Source organism: Podarcis erhardii, assembly GCF_964252035.2.
Source record: "Podarcis erhardii genome assembly, chromosome: 13".
In the NCBI taxonomy this organism is placed as follows: Eukaryota; Metazoa; Chordata; class Lepidosauria; order Squamata; family Lacertidae; genus Podarcis; species Podarcis erhardii.
This window is the reverse complement of record NC_138502.1, coordinates 35768575-35787173: the sequence shown is the minus strand read 5'-3', so window position 1 is coordinate 35787173 and position 18599 is coordinate 35768575. Positions and strand designations below refer to the sequence as shown.

Sequence of the window (18599 nt, the reverse complement as noted above, 5' to 3'; positions counted from 1 at the left end):
TGGCTCTTTTTTGGTGGAGGTTATTATTGGGTTATTGTTCTTATTCTGATTTTATATATTGTGATCTTTTCTGTGAACTGCCCTGAGACCTCTGGGTATAGGGTGGTATAAAGGTAAAGGGACCTCTGACCATTAGGTCCAGTCGCAGCTAACTCTGGGGTTGCGGTGCTCATCTCGCTTTATTGGCCGAGGGAGCCGGCGTACAGCTTCTGGGTCATGTGGCCAGCATGACTATGCCACTTCTGGTGAACCAGAGCAGCGCATGGAAATGCCATTTACCTCCCCGCCATTTACCTTACCTATTTATCTACTTGCACTTTGGCGTGCTTTCGAACTGCTAGGTTGGCAGGAGCAGGGACTGAGCAATGGGAGCTCACCCCGTCGTGGGGATTCAAACCGCCCACCTTTTGATCGGCAAGTCCTAGGCTCTGTGGTTTAACCCACAGCGCCACCCGGGTCCCCCATAGGGCTGTATTGAATTTATATAGGGCGGTATATAAATTCAATAAACAAACTACCAAGAGGACCCCCCCCCCTTTCTGTTGATCATAACACCTGGGAGGGGCTGTAGGGAATGAAGAGGTCTTTCCAATCTTGGGACCTAAGTCATGTACAGCTTTAAAACTAGCATGAGCACCTTGAAATGGTCCCAGAAACAAACCGGCCGCCAATTGCAGAAAGCTCACAGCCATATTCATCAACAGGTGCATCACAGCAGTGTGCAGACCCAACACTGGGCTTATTCCATGTGGCCTTCTGCAAGCTTTCAGCGCAAGGCTCCAGTAAGCAGACAAGCCAGCCTGTCCGCATGACTGAGGCACCCAGTGCGTGCGACATGCTCGCGTCACACACACGCACACATGCTGTGTGACGTGCGCATGTCGTGCATGCACAAGTGTGCACTTGTTGCTGCAAAATATTGAGGGGACCCAGCCCCCCTCCTTGAAACTTGGGGGGGGGGCCCTCAGACCCCTTGTCAGCAAGTGAAAGATCTTTCCTTCCCCTGCAGGGTGTAAAAGGAAGAGAGGAACAGAGAAAAGGGAATGTCAGGACACAAGATTTACCCACCCGGGAAGAATGGCAGATGAAGTTGATGGACTATATGGAACTGGCGGAAATGACTGGCAAAATCCGAGACCAGGGAGAAGAGTCGGTGGAAGAAGACTGGAAAAAGTTTAAAGACTATTTACGGAAATATTGTAAAATTAATGAATGTTAGAAAAATGATGGAATGAAGCTTTAGCAGAAATGTTATAAGGAAATAGGTACAGACAGATTGTAAATGTATTAAAGGGAAAAAATAAGGTTAGAATATGTTAAGATAAATTACAGGACAGAAAACAGAGGAAGATGGAAAGGAATTGCTGAAACAGCTAATTGAAGTGGAATACAAAAAGGGAGGTGTGAGGAGGTCGCTGAAATAAGTGAATGAAAGTTATGATATCGAAATTATTGGATGTGTTTTTAATTGTTTTTGTTTTGTTTGGTTGATTCAATGTTTTAGGGTTTGGGTTGTGTGGTGTTTTTGTTTTGTTTTTGTATTGTCTTGTCTTGTCTTGTTTAATTCTTTTTCTTTTCTTTTGTAATCTTTAAACGGCTAATAAATATTATTTAAAAAAAGAGAGAGAGAGAAAAGGGAATGTCAGGAAAAGCAAGAAAAAGGAGGAAGGAGTGGGCTCATGTGTGCTTTTGGCTCTGGTCTTCTCCACCGCTGGTTTGGGCCCAGCTCATAGCGGCCATTGCAACAAAACAAAGCAATAAGGTTGTACACCCTTGTTTTGAAGTCACTACTACATCTGCACACTGAGGACTCGGCATGCAGAGAAAAACACATTGTGCCATATTCCCCAGCCCAGATTACAGTGTTACGTGGATACCATAGCATGCGGATGCCAAAACACATTACACAACACAGGGTGCTTCCAGACAGTCGCTGTTTTCGGGTTGGATTCAATCACATGCAGGCAAATTCAGGCTGGGCAATTAAAGCTGAATCGGAGTTTCCATGCAATGAAAGTGCTTCCTACACACACACCCCGGGGGTGGTATTTTTTTTACCGCAATAGGAAAAGGAAATGCACTGCAAAGTTCAGGGTAACATTTGCTTGGAGGGACATCACCTTAAGCTCCCCTCACAAACGAATGCTCAATAAATCACCGACCTCGTCTAACCTGCCTGCAAACATTGTGCATACAAATCAGGATGAATGCTCGATAAAGAGGTCGTTTGGAAGCGACCAAAGGCACAGGATACCACACTGGGCTTCACAAATAAGAAATGTACTCAGTTTACAAAGCACATGTAAAGGGTAGCAAGTATTTTGAATACGGCTCCTTTGCAGATTTGACAATAGCACTTCCTTCGTACATTGAGGTTTCTTTCTCCCCCTTGACGGCTTCAGACTCGCGGCCAAGTTTAAAATGTTTGCTTCTTGCCTCTGGGCAAAGTTTTCAACCTCAGATGCCAGGAGGGAGCAATGCATAATGCACACACAGTATCCCTGGCTTGGTTTTAACTTCTCTTTGAGCCACTGTTTACATGTTGTGTATTTATAGTCCGGCTGTAAAACTGGTTCTGTTGCTCACTTCTCGCTCGCTGCCGCCTATTTTTTATGCTGCAGTTTGTTGCTTTATGGTTTCGTGTTTTATCGTTTTACAATGTGAGCTGCCCGAAGTATCAGGTGACCCATATAAAAGACTTATATAGTTATTTTAAATTAGAATACATTTGAAAGAATTGACAGGGTGGACCAAGGGAATTTTTCTGCCCAAGGCAGAAATAATAATAAAAAGGCATCTGCTATAAATTTTAAAAAACTTAATGATTTCTTCTTCTTCTTCTTCTTCTTCTTCTTCTTTGGCGATCTAAGGCTGCAATGCTAACATTGCCTATTCAGAAGTAAGTCCTGTTGAGTTCAGCAGGGGTTAATCCCAGGTAGGTGGGGGTCAGAACGGCAGCTCACTGCACCTCTTGGCAAGGCGAAGCCAGCAGAATTAGTATGTGAAAAGCGAAGCAAGGATCAGAAAGTCCTTTGCACGCACCCTGTATTTAGGAAAGGCCTATATACACGCATCGCAAGAGAATCTGCCTCACAGCGACATGCAGAGAACACAAATCCGCCAGACACACATTGGCACAACGGTCAGGGCATATGCTGCACACATGACTGCACACATGACAATTCGTACCGAATATAGGAGGAGGCTTACCAAGCACAGGGCTGGCAAAGGACTTTGCCGTCCCTACAAAGTCTTGTTTCGCCAATCCCTACCTTCACCTGCCCCACACCTGGTGTCAGTTGTAGGGCAGGTGGGTGTTGCTTGCCCAAAACCAAGGCCAAATGGATAGGGCTGGAAGGCTGGATTAGGCTCATGGGCTTGGAGGTTCATCCCTGCACGCGCCCCCCCCCCCCCGGTCTAGAAGGAACATGTGAGTCTTTGATAACGTCATGTGCACAAGCAACAATTCCCAGCCAAGGACACGAACCCTGATTGACCAGAATTCTCTTAGAGGAAACTATACCCCTATTGGAGCAGCTCTGTTCAGTCTGGGCCAAGTATCAATTAGCAGATGTTGCAAGCATGTTCAGCATCTTTGTTTATTGGCTTTTTGTTGTTGTTGTTCTTGCTTTTATCCTGCATTTGGTGCTTTTGTGCCATGTTTTTAATGTTGTGAACCGCCCTGAGATCTGCAGATGGAGATCATACATATTTAATAAACAATAAAATCACAATCACCACCATCTTTGAATGGAGAAGTGTGAATTTTTTGACGGATGGCTGTGTTTCACTTCACACGTGGTTTCAGAAAGTGTGAATCCCGAAAGTTCGCCATTCAATGCGAACGGAATCAAATTTCTCCTCCATTCCTAGAGATCAGGCTCTCCAACAGTTTCTCTTTCCTTGTTGGAGTCCGAAACAGCCATCAGAGAAGGCCTGGGAATTGGAACGGGACCACAGTACTATGGGAGGGGTTTAACCGTATCCTCATGCTGTTCTGCCAAGTTGAAAACAAGCTCTGTTTTCTCTATGTGAAAAGCACCTTTGGTCAGACAAGGGGGGGGGGCAACCTGTATGTCTTCACCTGCATGGCAAATAGCAGTTTCAGGGGTGGTCCTGTCCAAATTTAGACCCCCCATATTCTCAAGAAGCCCCCCCCCCCTTTTTAAGGAGATCCTGGTTACAGATCTCTTGCATAACATCTAGTCTGGCTATTCTGGGGGCAATCTGAGGGATTTAACCAAGTTTTGAGATATACAGAAATTTTGAGTTTGGAGGCTGTGTTGCTTGAAGCGTGCTATTGTAAAAGAGCAAGAAAGCAAAATAAAAGGCGCAGTAAAATTAAGAATATTGATGAATCAGTGTTGATGAATAAGCGACAGATGGAAATCACAAATCAAATCAGCAGAAAGCTTAGTTAATTCAAGCAAGTTTGCATTTGTTCCTATTTGAACCTTTTGAAACAATGCACTTCAGACAAACCTCTTGGGATAAGATGAAAGCAATTTGAAAATACAAATGCAAAAGGAACGTTACAAGAATGGGATTCATTTATCTGAAAGTTGCTATGTTTTCGGACTGATAAACGTCGCATACTAGACAAACAGCAGCTAACAGAGCCTGATAGCATATAGATGAAAAAATATCCATTACAACTCAGTTTAACACAGAGTAATAATGCATAGCTCAGTGAGTAGAGCAACACAAATGCAAAGGCGCAGCTACAGCAGGCAACATATTCATAATACTTTATGATATGCCATAGTCCAAATCAAAAAGCAAAGGGATACAAAATGGACCAAAAATATGATGGAGCTAAGCACACATGAACATGAGTGCAGTACAGAATCAGAAAAACATCAGGGTTATAAAATAAAAGGAGAGGAAAGACACAACCTCATGTAATATTTGTCCGATCCCCTGAAAGACAGGGTATTTCAGAGTTTCTGCTTCAAAATTTATTGTTTAATTTTTCCAAACAGAAATCTTACATGCCTGCATCATTAGCACTTCAGAATGGATAAAAACTCATTGCACCGAATAATCACGCCAGTGTCTTGTTGTTCGCGGGGCTTCCCTCCCCCCCCCCTTTGAGCTATATTTTTCTTAACTAATAAAGGAGGCTTCCCCCTGTACGTTGCAAAAAGACACACACAAATGTCTTTAACTGCACAGCAAAGCAATGGAACTGCTACATTTTTAAGTCGCACGTGTAATTTCAGATTGGAGAAGCCAGGACAAAGAAAATAATGCACATATGACTCCACATTATCCAACAGCAAATTCTACACCCTGAAACTGGTTTCTATCAACCTTTCAGTATCATTCTTGTGCTCGATCTTCATCCACCTTTGCGGGGGGGGGGGGGAATCAAAAATTTTGGTTTTTGGTATGCTTTCAAAGAGAAAAGTCATTGGATTGCGTCAAAATTTTGTGGCAGCCCTGTTATTGTTCATCTCGCCAGACTTTCCCTTCATCCACCTTTTGTAGTTGGAGGCTATCAAAATCATGCCTCCAGGCACTGCTATATATTTTCTCCACCTTCCTACCATCACCAACAGCACCACCTGCCTCGCTGAGAATGTAAACGGGACACTTTCTTACAAAAGGTCAAGGAGAACATCAGCTTGCAGAATTCTCTGTCTCAATATGCCGTGGCAGCTGGGGTGTTGCTAGGTACTTAAAAATAAGTCAGACACAAATTGGTTGGTGGGTAGGCTTTGCAGGGGCGTCCTGAGGATGAAATTGAGAGGAGGAGAAGCACACATGCCTCTTTGGGCTACTTGGAGGAAAGGTGGGATAAAAATGTAATTAATCAACCAATAAATCTGCCTGTAGGTGGGGATGGGCAAATCTGTCACTTTTGGTTTCTCTCCATTTCAAATTTTTCTCAACCCTAAGTTTAGATCTCAACATCAGTTTGTGGATTTGTTTAGGGGGAAATCCAAATTGTGAAAATTCACCAGCATTTTAGTGTAAATTCCTCCTTACAGGGGGAAATTGAATGCAAAAATGTGTCTATTACACAATTTTTTGGCAAAGCACTTTGCCTAATATAATGCATGTTGGTCTGTTATTTTCACTAACATATGCATTCATTTTCTTTATACTTTACCCTGGCGTTTTTGTATACGTTGGGCTGGAGACCGCACTGCAAAATTCGGAGAACTGCAAATTGCGAAAGTTCATTGTGTTTCGCTTCATGTTTTGTTGGGGGAAGTGCCAACCCAGTATGTTCACCTTTAATGGGAACTGAATTGAATTCCTCCCCTGTCTTTACCTCTGGGCATGTTAAGAGTGTAGCTGTGGTCTCAGCTGGATTGCAGTTTGCAGTGAGCCAAGCCACTCTGAAAGCAAAGGGTTTCTCTTTTTTTGCCTTTAAATGCTATGAACCAAGTATTTAATGTAAAAGATGTGGGGCTCAGGCTACCTTGGGCCACTCCTGAGCAAAACCCTTGGTCAGTGATGGCCACTAGCTTAGAAAGCTTGAAATGGGGATGAGTCAGATTTATGTAGGATAAGGCTACTAGCCACAATGGTTATATGTACCCTTCAGGTTCAGAGGCAGCTTGTCACTGAATAACGCTTGCTGGGAGCAACAACAGGCTATTATTGTTTCCATGCCATGCCTGCAGGCTTCCAAAGGGCATTTGGCTGGCGTTGGAAATTTAGAAGGCTAGCCTAACTTTGCTTATAAGCCTCATCAAAGTTTGTAGGACATACTTCTGAGTAAGCATGGTCAGAACTGCCCTGCTGCTGCTGGGGTACCAAATCATGGGGAATATCGCAGAATGCATTGGGCACACCCATCCAGGAACAGGCCACACCTGATATGCACAACCACAGCTTCTCCATGGCACACAATGCAAAAAACGGATGAGATACACAATAACATCGAAACAACAGTCACACAAACACTTGCAAAATCCACAGGCTTTCTGCTGCATTGCTGTCTGGGTCCATATTTTAGAATTTCAGGTTTCAATGAGAAAAAAAAGCAAATAACTAGTCTTCAGGATGTATTTATTTGTTGTTATATTTCCTGCCCTGCCTCTACTACAATCAAGACAGCAGAGATGGGTTTCCCAGCTGGTCTTTCATCTAGGTACAGGCTGGGCCCAGGCTGCTTAGCTTTGGAGAGATTGGTCTACACCACGGACCCCCAAACCATTCTTAGAATTGCCCTTCTCTCCTTTTCTGCTGTCGCAAAGTTATCCTATATCACAGAAGCAGATTCAATAATGCAGAGCCTAGACTGCGTGCGCACATATCCAGAACTTAAGTCTGCATCCCGAAGGTCAGCTGGTCCTAGGACTTGACCTCTTTGAGGGGCAGAATGTGCACAGGAACACACACGCCTTTTTCTTTATATGCGTGTTCCTCACACACAAGCCTTTATTGATGCACTAAATGGTCTGAAGGCAGAGACCATTTAGTACATCAATAATTGTGCCAAGGCAGAAACATTGCTCAAGCTAAGAAGGAATGGGCCTCATCTGCACCTCCATGGGAGACGATTGGGAGCCCCATTATCAGTACAAAATCAACAGGCACACCTCAAGGTTTGCCTCATGCACGCATTCAGAAACATAGCACCCTCCTCCATTTAAGCCCCCGCCATGTTGCATGTGCTTGTTATGGCAGCCGCTGTGCACAAACCTATTGCAGATGTTATATAAACACACAGAGAGACATGCCACCAAAACAAAAACTTACACAAATTGCATAGTTTTCTCACTGACTTACATGCCTGGGTTTCATCATGTACGAACATACCCACTGAGGTGATCACAAAATGCTCACCCGTGTGACACACAAGGGCAACACACACACACACACACAAATGCCATTTTCGGAAAACGCAAAACATCCCTTTTATGAGTATACATGGAAACACTCATCTGTCCCCATATACATCGCTTAAAAAGTCATCGGAATTTCACTTTTCGGGTTTCTCGTCTTCTTCCTTCAACCCCCACCTGAAACCCATAGGAGCTCTGGATTCAAGAGTTCCATCTCACAAAGGTACCTCAAAACCCCATACGACCATTTTCCTCAGAACAGACAACATCTTTCTTCACCCTCAGTTGGGAAGCCGGCCACCTGCACTCGCACACACAAACTCAACTGTAGCAGTCCACACTAGCAAGGGTGAGGGTTGCTCCCAGACTGATAAACACACACACCCAAAATGGCTGCCCTCCCTGTCCCATTGCACAGTAATATGGAAGTAAGGGATCCTTTCTAGACCTAAGATGAGGAGATTTGGGAAGGAAAGAGCAGGATTTGAATTACGGACACAATTAGGGAAAGGTTTGACGGAGCAAAAGTAAGCATGGCGTAAGGGAATCACACAATAACAGCATTTTGAGCAGAAACGAAGCATGGGATTTGAGGTTATACAACAGTTCACTTCCTCAAGCATATATCCTCCCCACTCCGAGGATCTAGGGGGCAGCAATGTCTCCCCCAGTCCTAGTCCCTTAAATCGGTTTATCCACTGGACTGAGCTCCATTCTCGCCTTTGTCCCAAGAGTAGTTGCTTCTATAGAATCCACAATCCATTCCTAAGTGCTTCGATCCACAACATATTTGGATGTGTTTGAGTACCAACAAAAAATTCTGCCCCTGAAACAGCTGCCTTCTCCCGGAAATTATTTGGTAATTTTTTTGCCAATATTCCACTCCCTTGCCCAGATAACATAGATTGTTTTTATACACAGTAGTCATTAACGTAATTAACATAACCATAATTACCTGGAATCCTCTGGTTCTGAAAACTACAATCAGGCAGAACAGAGCAGAACTTGATGGTAAACAATCAGTGCCTGGCAATATCCAGGTCAGTACCAGTTGCTTGCTTAGTTAGTTAAGAACAAAGTGGGTTCGATCCATCTGCAACAAAAGAGAACATTTGTGAACTGGCGAGAGAAAGCGATATTCTCAAGGGCTGTCATCCTGCACATTGCTTCAATGCCATGAACCGATGGGATTTCACTGGGCTGCTGGGCTGCATCTTGAGACACTGCCAAACCCAACCTGGGCTTTATGTTGCCTGGAAGAAAGAAAAGGGAAATTGTCCACACACCCAAGAGGGAACTCTACCAAGCCGTCTCGCAGTTCGGGAATCGACAGGCGTTTTGTGCTTCCTCTGTGCTAGGAAATGAGAAAAGCAGTTCGAGAACAACAGCTTCATCCCACTCTTGCCCCCAGACCTACCACGCTCTTCCCCTGCCCCTCCTTTGCCCAAGTACCAAGAGCCAAGTTCCTACCTCGCATGGAAGCTTGCAGGCGTAATTTCCCCAAACCTTCCCTTTGTTCCCCACCTGTCCAGTTCTAGTTTCCCTTCCCAGCTTGGGCATCCCAGACCTTAAAGCTTCTTTGCGCAGTACCTGAATCTCAGCAGGATACCCCCTTTGGGTATGTGACTACGACACACCCTTTGTCTAGGCAGTGCCCACCACGTTGTGCCCGCTTCCTTCTTCCCCCTTTCACCCAGTGGCCAGGCTACACCCCACCATCGAAACCTATTAGTTTCCACCCCTTCCGTTCCTTACCCTTGCATCGTGTCAGGCACCCCCTCAAATGCCCCTCTTTCCTCCGTGGCTACTTTTAGAAGATCTCGCCCCGGCCTTTGGTCCGTTGCCGTCCTGTTTACATGGCCTCCCAACAGTGGGTTTTTATGCCTCTCTTTCTGCAGCGCCTAATGCCCATATACCCACACGCTCTTGTTTTGGCGCTGAGAATGGCTTTTGGGCGGGCGTTGTACAGGAATAAATATCATTCCTGGGCACTGAGACGGGGGGTGGTGGTTTGGAGGATAGGGATGCGCCAAGGGGGGGGGGAGATGCAATGCTGCTGTGACATTTGTGCTAAGTTGTCGTGTCAGATTTGAACTTAATTCCCTCCAATGGATCGGGGGTGGGGGGTGGGAGAGAGCAAAAGAGAGAGAAGTCCCCAGCTATACGACCATGCGCCGTTGCTTGCAGAAATCATAGAGAAGGAGCCTGTCATAGCCGGTCAGGGCTACGGGGGATGGGGAGAGAGGGGGGAAATGGGACAGGCGGCGTAGAGAGAGGCGCGAGCTCCACCTTCAAGTCAAAGGCTGCAGGGGTGGAAAAAATGAGAAGCCAGGAATCTTTGCTCCCAGCCCCTTTCATCTTAGGCCATCAGCCTCTGAGCACCAAGTTCACACAGGCCCCGCTTACTCCAGCCAAATTACAGGGATGGATGGCTCCGTCTAGTTCCAGCCAGCGTCAACCTCACACGTGTTGTTTGTTCCTATTAAGCCTCTCCTCTCCCATTCCCGCTATCTGTGAATTTTTAAAATCCATACGAAAATTCTATATTATTGAAAATACATAAATAGATGCATATTTCATCGCAAAATGTTTGTCAAAATGCATATATTGGCTCCCAACACACACATCTGTTAATGCAGTTGGTCCTAAAAATACACATTTTTATATGGTTTCTGAGCTGAAAACTGAATCACAAAATTTGGGGCAGGGTGAAAAAGCCAAAGGGTAACTGTTTTCCGATTCATGTACTAACCCAGGAGCTGCAAATTAGGTCTGTTTGCTTAAAAATCTGGACTGAGCAACATTCTCCTCCGTCTTGAACTGCCACATAAGCCCCAGAGAATCCGCTCTCACTGAGAACCTAGGAGTCCTTGTTTGCCACTTCTCATACTCAAGTCTTCTAAAGCATGGGTGGGGAATCTCAGACTTGAGGCATCCAGGCCTCTCTGTCTAGCCCTCAAGATGCTCCTTAAGCCACATCCCAGCCTTGCTTCACATCCTCCTTGGGTGTTTTTGCCTGCCTGGAATATGCCCTGAAGTTTGATCATGATTCTTGGTTGTCCGGATAAAGAATACAAAGGCTCGTGAGAGTGTGTGTAGAAATGAGCCTACTGCATAAAGGCAGACTAAAGAAACATTCAGTGTCATTCCCAGAGAAACCAGTAGTGCTGATTCCCAACCCATGTAATGGGTCCTTTTAATGTACTATTAAAAGATTGTATTAATGTATAATTAGGTTCTTTTAATGTACTATTTTAATGTACTATTAAAAAGCAGAGACATCACCTTGCCAACAAAGGTCCGTATAGTTAAAGCTATGGTTTTCCCAGTAGCGATGTATGGAAGTGAGAGCTGGACCATAAAGAAGGCTGATCACCAAAGAATTGATGCTTTTGAATTATGGTGTTGGAGGAGACTCTTGAGAGTCCCATGGACTGCAAGAAGATCAAACCTATGCATTCTTAAGGAAATCAGCCCTGAGTGCTTACTGGAAGGACAGATCCTGAAGCTGAGACTCCAATACTTTGGCCACCTCATGAGAAGAAGACTCCCTGGAAAAGACCTTGATGTTGGGAAAGTTGGAGGGCACAAGGAGAAGGGGATGACAGAGGTCGAGATGGTTGGACAGTGTCCTCGAAGCTACCAGCATGAGTTTGACCAAACTGCCGGAAGTAGTGGAAGACAGGAGTGCCTGGCGTGCTCTGGTCCATAGGGTCATGAAGAGACGGACCCAACTAAATGACTAAACAACAAATACCTCTGTAGTTGCTGGGGAAGTGGGATGAAGGGTTGGCACCTTCACATCTCCATCATGGACCTCTCAGTGGCATCGGACACGACTAAATGACTAAACAACAACAACAATGTACTATGCCCTGATCTTCATTCAGACAACCAACAAGCTAGACCAGATTCCATTTCAGCCAGAGACCTAAGGGAAGATTTTGCTCCCGTCCTACTCTTCTATCCATAAATCTCAATCCCAAGTCAAAGCTGGGAACAGAGGGAACGAATCCTTAGGGCCTTAGGAGAGCAGCAAAGGCTACTGGATTTGACTGAGAAGAGCCAGAGATCCGCGACTTATCCTAAGGGAGACGACAGGTAGGTAAGCGCGGTGAGGCAGGGTTTCAAGATGAAAGACAGAAATTGCGGGTCAAGCAGCAGCAACAGATCACAACTAATTAGCTAGAGCAAAAGGGAGGAAGTGAATGGGAGGAGGGGAAATCAGGTCAGGACTGAACACCTTGAGAAAGGAAAAGCAGTGCTAAATCAGACATAATGTGTAGCATCCGACTTCCATAAAATGATCCACCAGATGCCTCTGGGAAGCCTGTAACTAGGACCCTCCTCAGTGCTCCCTCTAGCAACTAGTAATCAGTGGCGGATTGCCTCTGAAGATGGCAGTATCTATGAGAACATAAGAGCAGTCCTGTTGGATCAGGCCGAAAGCCCATCTGGTCCAGCATCTTATTCTTACAGCTACTAATATTCAGAGCCATACTGTCTCCGACAGCGAAGATAGTACATACAGTAGCTATCATGGCCGGTAGCATCCATTTTGACTAACAATCACTGATGTTAAAACAAAACAAGCAAGAAGAGAGGCAAAGCAGGTTGGGTCAGAGCATTGGGTCAGAACCTACCAACTTGCAGCGAAAGAATAGAAGCAGCAATCCAGTTGGGTCAAGGCTGGAAAATTTGTGAGAGGCGAAAGGAAAGGAAGATAGCCTACAGCAGGGTTTCCCAAGCTTGGGTCTCCGGCTGCTGTTGGTCTACAACTCCCATCATCCTTAGCTGGCGGGACCAGTGGTCAGGGATGATGTAGTCAAAAAACTGTAGTCAAAAAACAGCTGGAAAACCTGGCCTACAGGGAAAGGTCTAGGAAACAAGCTGAAGAAGAAGAAAAGAGTAGGCAATTAGGACAGGACTCTGGTAGGGATGTGGGAGCAATCTGACTTTGTACTTTAATGAGAAACTACTGAATTAATATGTCTCATACCAGTACATGAACCACAACACAGCTATCTTTTGAAACCTCCCTTTCTTGCAAATATCCAAGAAAAAGGCCTTAAAAATAGCCCATCAATGGTTCTTGACTCCAGTCCGCTCCCCTATTTGTTGGGGAGAATGCAATGAAAAAGGAACTTAGTGGTGCATGTGGTGGTCTTGCAAACATGTACACAAATTTTGGAAAGAGGTAATGAAGGAAGTTTTTGGAATGATAGGTGTACCGTCAACTTTAACCTCCAAGCTGTGTCTTTTATCAATTTTTGATTGGTCAAATATGGACTTCATATGGAAACAACTTTTAATTTTTCTATTAACAGCTGCTCGTTTGACAGTAACACAGGACTGGAAGGAATCTTTGGGTTTTTTCTTTAGCTATGTGGTTCAATACAGTAATATTTATTATTATTTCTGAGAAATTGACATAGTTAAGGCTATCTCATGGTGCCTTCATTTGCTGGCCTTCATTTCGTGGCCATGTGTTACTTATATGACAGGCCAATTACAGGGATGGCAAATCCCAATGAAATATGGCTTTATTTGCTGCTCATAACATTTGCTTTGCATTATTTCTGTATCAGGTCAGTTTTTGTTGTAGCATATAATTCACTGTGTGCTTTATGAGATAATGTCACTGAACCCTGTTGCTTTTGTACAGTTGGTTTCACCCCCTCTTCTTTTTTATTTTATTTCATATTTTAAACTGGATAGTGGCTTAACTTCATCATAAAACCTTTAAAAAAATAAAAATTGTACTTCTCTTAATTTTGTGTTACACCTCCCTAACCAGTTCGTACAAAAATGCATATATTAGGGGGAAGATGAGCACAACCTTTTGCATTTGGAGAAAATACCACAAAAATGCATTAGGGAAAATTGTAAAAATGTGTAAATTAGTCAAAGCTTGGCACAAAAATGTGTATATTGGGATAAATTTGCACTAAATTCTAATTGATTTTCATAAGGATTAAAAAATAATAATTGCAAATTCCTATGGAAATGTGGGGAACTGAAATTAAAACTGGATAAATGAGAAACAGAGAAAGTGAAGTTGACAGATTTAGCCATCCCTATTTGGGAACAGCACATAAGGACCCAGTAGCCCAAAACCAGCAATAATGGTGGTGATGGGTTAAGACCAAAGAACCTACAAGAGAGAAAGGGGAGTCAGGAGATGGTCCAAACATCAGGCATGGTCCAAACAGCCCAAGTGGGAGAGGAGTCCTTGTGATTCTCATCAGCACTAGGTCAGAATTTAATGATGAACCGTGTGGGGACAAATGGAAAGAATATGCTTAAGAGCTACGGAAGGAATCACGAAGAAGTAATAATCTCCCTAAAACTGATCAGCGGTAAGGAAAGTGGGGGACATCATGGCATGTTATTTGGGAAGGAAGAGCACAAACAACGAAGACAGGAATGCGTGCTGTATATTGAAACGAAAAGAAAACTGGTAAGATGCAAATGATGGATATTCTCAGCACGGTGTTTATTTATTACATTCAAATCCCCCACCTTCCCTGAAAAGTGCTCAGGGCGGCTCTCCGTTCCACCATTTTATCCTCAGAACAACCCTGTGAGAGGTAGGTTAAGCCGAGAGACAGTGGCTGGCCCAAGGTCACCCAGCAGGCTTTATGGCTGACTAGGGATTTGAACCCAAGTCTCCCAGATCCTAACCCAACAGCCTAACCACTATGCCACATTTGTTATAAAATAGGATATTTTATATCACCATGCAGTAGTACCTCGGATTAAGAACTTAATTCGTTCTGGAGGTCCGTTCTTAACCTGAAACTGTTCTTAACCTGAGGTACCACTTTAGCTAATGGGGCCTCCCGCTGCCGCCGCACGATTTCTGTTCTCATCCTGAAGCAAAGTTCTTAACCCGAGGTACTATTTCTGGGTTAGCGGAGTCTGTAATCTATAACCTGAAGCATCTGTAACCCAAGGTACCACTGTATATGATTTAAAGGTATACTGTAGCTAGGGACTTTAGGCAAATGATCCTTTTAAAATATGTATTTTAAATTTTGGTATGAAATAACGATAATGATAATGAGCCGCAGGACTGAACAGCACTGAAGAGGCCTCATCAGAGAGGATGGTTTTTGGGCGGTGGAAAACAACAGTGTCCTGGGGTCAGGACTGAGAAGCCCAAATGAGAGAATGCAGGCAGTTATCACATCAGGACCAAGCAGAGAAAAGAGAAAGAGAGCATCCTGGGCATTTTGGCAGAGACCATCACTGCAAGGCTAAAACTGAGGGAGCCAAAAAAAATAATCGGGACTCTCTAGCAATTCGAAGGGACCTCGTGGTGCACAGCATAACTGGAAGCATCTCTGTGAAGAGAAGGAAAAAGAGAAGGCTGTCCACATGGCGGCCCGGGGAGTCGGAAGGGTGGGAGGGGGGCGCGAGCTAAGTACAAATTTCTGTTGCTGCGACACGCCGTCAATTAAAAATGCAAAGCAGATTGACTCATGTGTGAAGGGGGCCTGGGGGGAGCCAGGGACTGTCAGGCCCGATCTATCTGCCCGGCGACACACACGATTGTAGGGTGGGTGGGTGGAAGTGGCATGGGGAAAGGGGTGGGCGAGAGGATGCCTGGAGGGAACGGATTGCCGAGGAAGTCTGGAGCACAGAGTCCCTCGCGCTTCTGCTCCTTCTGCACGCACCGCCGCCACCCCCTTGAGAAATGCAAAAGCAAACCATCTCCAAATCTATCGGGGCCTGGACTCCCCGAGTCCCAAATATTTCTTTGGGTCCAGTTACGGGTTATGGAGACCTCAAGACCCCTTGCGGTGCTGCCTAGGCACCCATACTTGGCTCTGCAGAATATACCCCCCCGCCGCCGATAAGCCTCAGCCTGCCCCCACGGTGAATTGGGGGAGCCGCCACATCCCCTGCCTTGACTCCCTGTCCTTCGCTGCTCTCCCTTGCCCCCTCCCCTCAGCTCCTTCGCTTCCGATTATCTCCTGCCACTGACAGGGCCCTGATTTCGTTAATTGCGACTTTAAGGTGGTTCTGTTCAAAGGCATGCCTTTATCCCGGCTAATGCATCTCAAGGCTGCCCCAGAAATAGCAGTTTGGACGGTGTGTGTGTGTGTGTGTGTGTGTGTGTGTGTGTGTCTGGATTTGGGTAGCAGAAGATCATCAGCCACATCCCTTGAGGCCAGAGATGGAGAGAGAAAGAAGGAGTTTTAACAGGAGCCAGTGATTTCCATAGGTCCAGGTTCAGAAATATGAAACTAGAGTCACAACCAGATAGGGAGGGGTGTCATACGGTGAGGGCTAGATAGGATAATGGAGGGCCACAAGGCTGAAAGGCAGCAAACAGGCCTCTTCGGGGAAATCTGGTGGAGAACGGAGCTGGAAATATTTCCTTGCGTTGCTTCCACACTGCCCCCCCCCCGCCCCACGTCAAGGAACCTCCAAGCAGAGGCCAATGCAAGGTGGCACCCATTGCTTGCTGTCACAAGGCCTGAGCCCTCCCCCCAAACCAGATCCTTAGCACGTGTCACTTCGATGTGAGGCAGGGGCTGGGCTGGGGCGATCCAGCGCGGCGGAGCGAGCTGCCGCTGCCCTCCCCCAACCATCTCTCAGGGTCCTGGAGAGTGGGGGGGGGGTGTTGGGGTGCCAAGCACGTCAAATCAAAAGGGAATGGAAAATACATCTCTCCCCATCACCCCACCCCTGAGGCTTTCTCTACCATTCTGCTAGTGTGCCCCTCTCCTTCAGCCTTTGCCAACCTGGTGCCCTCTCCAGTTGAGTTGTAGCCCAAAACATCAGGAGGCCTGCAGTTTGAAAAAAGGCTGCTCTGACTGGAGCCATGGGCTCCCCGAAATCCCAAGCTTGGGGTCGTGGGACCCACCCCCAGGGCTGGCCCAATACATTTGGCAGCCTGAGGCACAGCAGCAAAAAGTACCCACCTGTGCCAGTTAAGGCTCACCCTACTCTAGCACCTGAGGGAGAAAACCCCACACCTCTTGCCTTTGCAATAAGAATACATTCATAGTAACAAATAGTCAGGGCATCTAAAAGTCAGTTCTCCAAAGCAACTATCTTGGGGTGTTGCTAGGTCCTTGAAAGCCTCTCTGGGAAAAGGCACATATTTGCACAAGCTAATATAGACATATCGATGCAAATTTAGGCCAACATTTTTGGTGAGGGAAGGAAATGACTTCTGCTGAATTATGGGGTGCTGTCACACTCCAGGGGTCCCCATCTGGCCCCAAACCAGCTTCTCACCAAAGGACGCAATGACACAGACAAGGTTTCTGGGGGAGCACAGTGCAAACAGACCAAGGTCAAACATAGGGAAGTTGTATAGGTCAGCCATACGTCTGGAATTTCCAAGACATATTTGGGATTCATCTTTTTGAAATAAGTGTCTGGCCAGAATTTCCTAAAATCAGTTAAAATGTCCAGGAAAACCCGGGCGTATGACAACCCATGTCAGAAGTATAGGTTTTTCGGCGAATTTCCTAACAAAATAGCTCAAAAACATATTTTTTTGCAAAAAAAAATCTCAACAACTTTTGTATCCGGATTTTTACTTTTTGAAATCTGGCAACCCTAAACTAGACTTGAGAGGCAAGGTCAAGAAACCATTGAAGGTCTATTTTTTGCCGAGTAATTCACAAAGTACAACACAGTAAGGGTGGCAAAACCAGAGTCAGCTACAAGAAGCTGGAGGCCTGTTGTTTCAAGGCACTGGAAGGCTCAAGAAGGCCTTAAACCACCACTGCTGGCCGTGAAGAGGTTATCAGGGCTTGTTTACTCACAGGTAGACCGCTTCCTCACAAGTAACCCAATGACTCTAGATCCCAATACACATACTGTGCTATTGCTCTTTGGTCTGGACCTAAAGCTTCTGGAGGTCTCATTCTCAAGGCCTGTGGGGCAGCTCCACCTCTTCTGACATTTCCAGAGCTTCTTCCTGTATCAACACAGTTCTGCCTACTCCTCTGGCTCCTTGACCTGCGGGGTTCATCCTACGACAGTACCTACTCCATACCTGGCACCAGGTCAGGGCTAGAAAGGGCAGCAACCGGCCATGTGTTTTAAATGCACAATGCATAGACAGTCCCCGTTACAGAGCTTCAGTGTTACTTTCCAATTTATAAAATGGTGCAAATGTTTTCAGGAGCGGCTTTTTGATTGCTTAAGCTCTTGACGATAATATAAGACGAAGCATGCCTGACTAACTTCCTCGCATTTGCACATAAGGCCTTTTTCAGCTTTGCAATGGATTATGGGATATTGCTTTATTTGATATAAGTTGTTTATTGCGACTTTTTTTGTATTGGATCAGATTGCTGTGAGGCGTGTGGTCTTTGCTGTCTGGTTTGTTGTTTCCTCAGCTTGTAAACTGCCTTGTGTGTTTAGAAAGGCGCTATACAAATTAAAAGGGAAATAAATGAGAAACTGAGAGGGAGCAAAACGGGCCTATTCACGCACCTCCACCCTTGACTCACATTTCTGCCTCATGGGCGTAGCCGGGGAGGGCAGGGAACGGCAGCCCCCCCCCCAAATCAATAAAAATACATAGTAAACTGAGGTTCTACTCCCCCCCCCAACAAAAATCCTAGCTATGCCCATGCTCTGCTTTGCTACACTGTCTTAACATGACCCTCCCCTCCCCTGGTCAATTTAATCCCCACGAATTTTGAGCTTTTTCCAATTTGTGCTCCAGGCAACCTAGTTTCTCCTCCTTTGCTATACACACACAAACCCACAAAGACCAATCCCCCCCCCAAGCAAAGTCTGAATTCTGTAGCTGGAAAGTTCCAC

At 45.5% G+C, this 18599-nt stretch overlaps 1 protein-coding gene across 2 annotated transcripts in view; it reads right to left on the bottom strand.

Annotated features, from left to right (window-relative positions):
* LOC309328181 (paired box protein Pax-6-like) overlaps window positions 1–17832 on the bottom strand; it is a 46496-nt gene extending 28664 nt beyond the window's left edge. For both annotated transcript variants that reach the window (XM_081838219.1, XM_081838220.1), the window contains exons 1-2: window positions 17646–17832; window positions 8758–8895 (exon numbers count right to left, since the gene is read on the bottom strand). The gene's annotated coding sequence lies outside the window, so the exon portion shown is untranslated. The remainder of the gene's footprint in view (window positions 1–8757; window positions 8896–17645) is intronic.
* Between the last annotated feature and the right edge of the window lie 767 nt (window positions 17833–18599).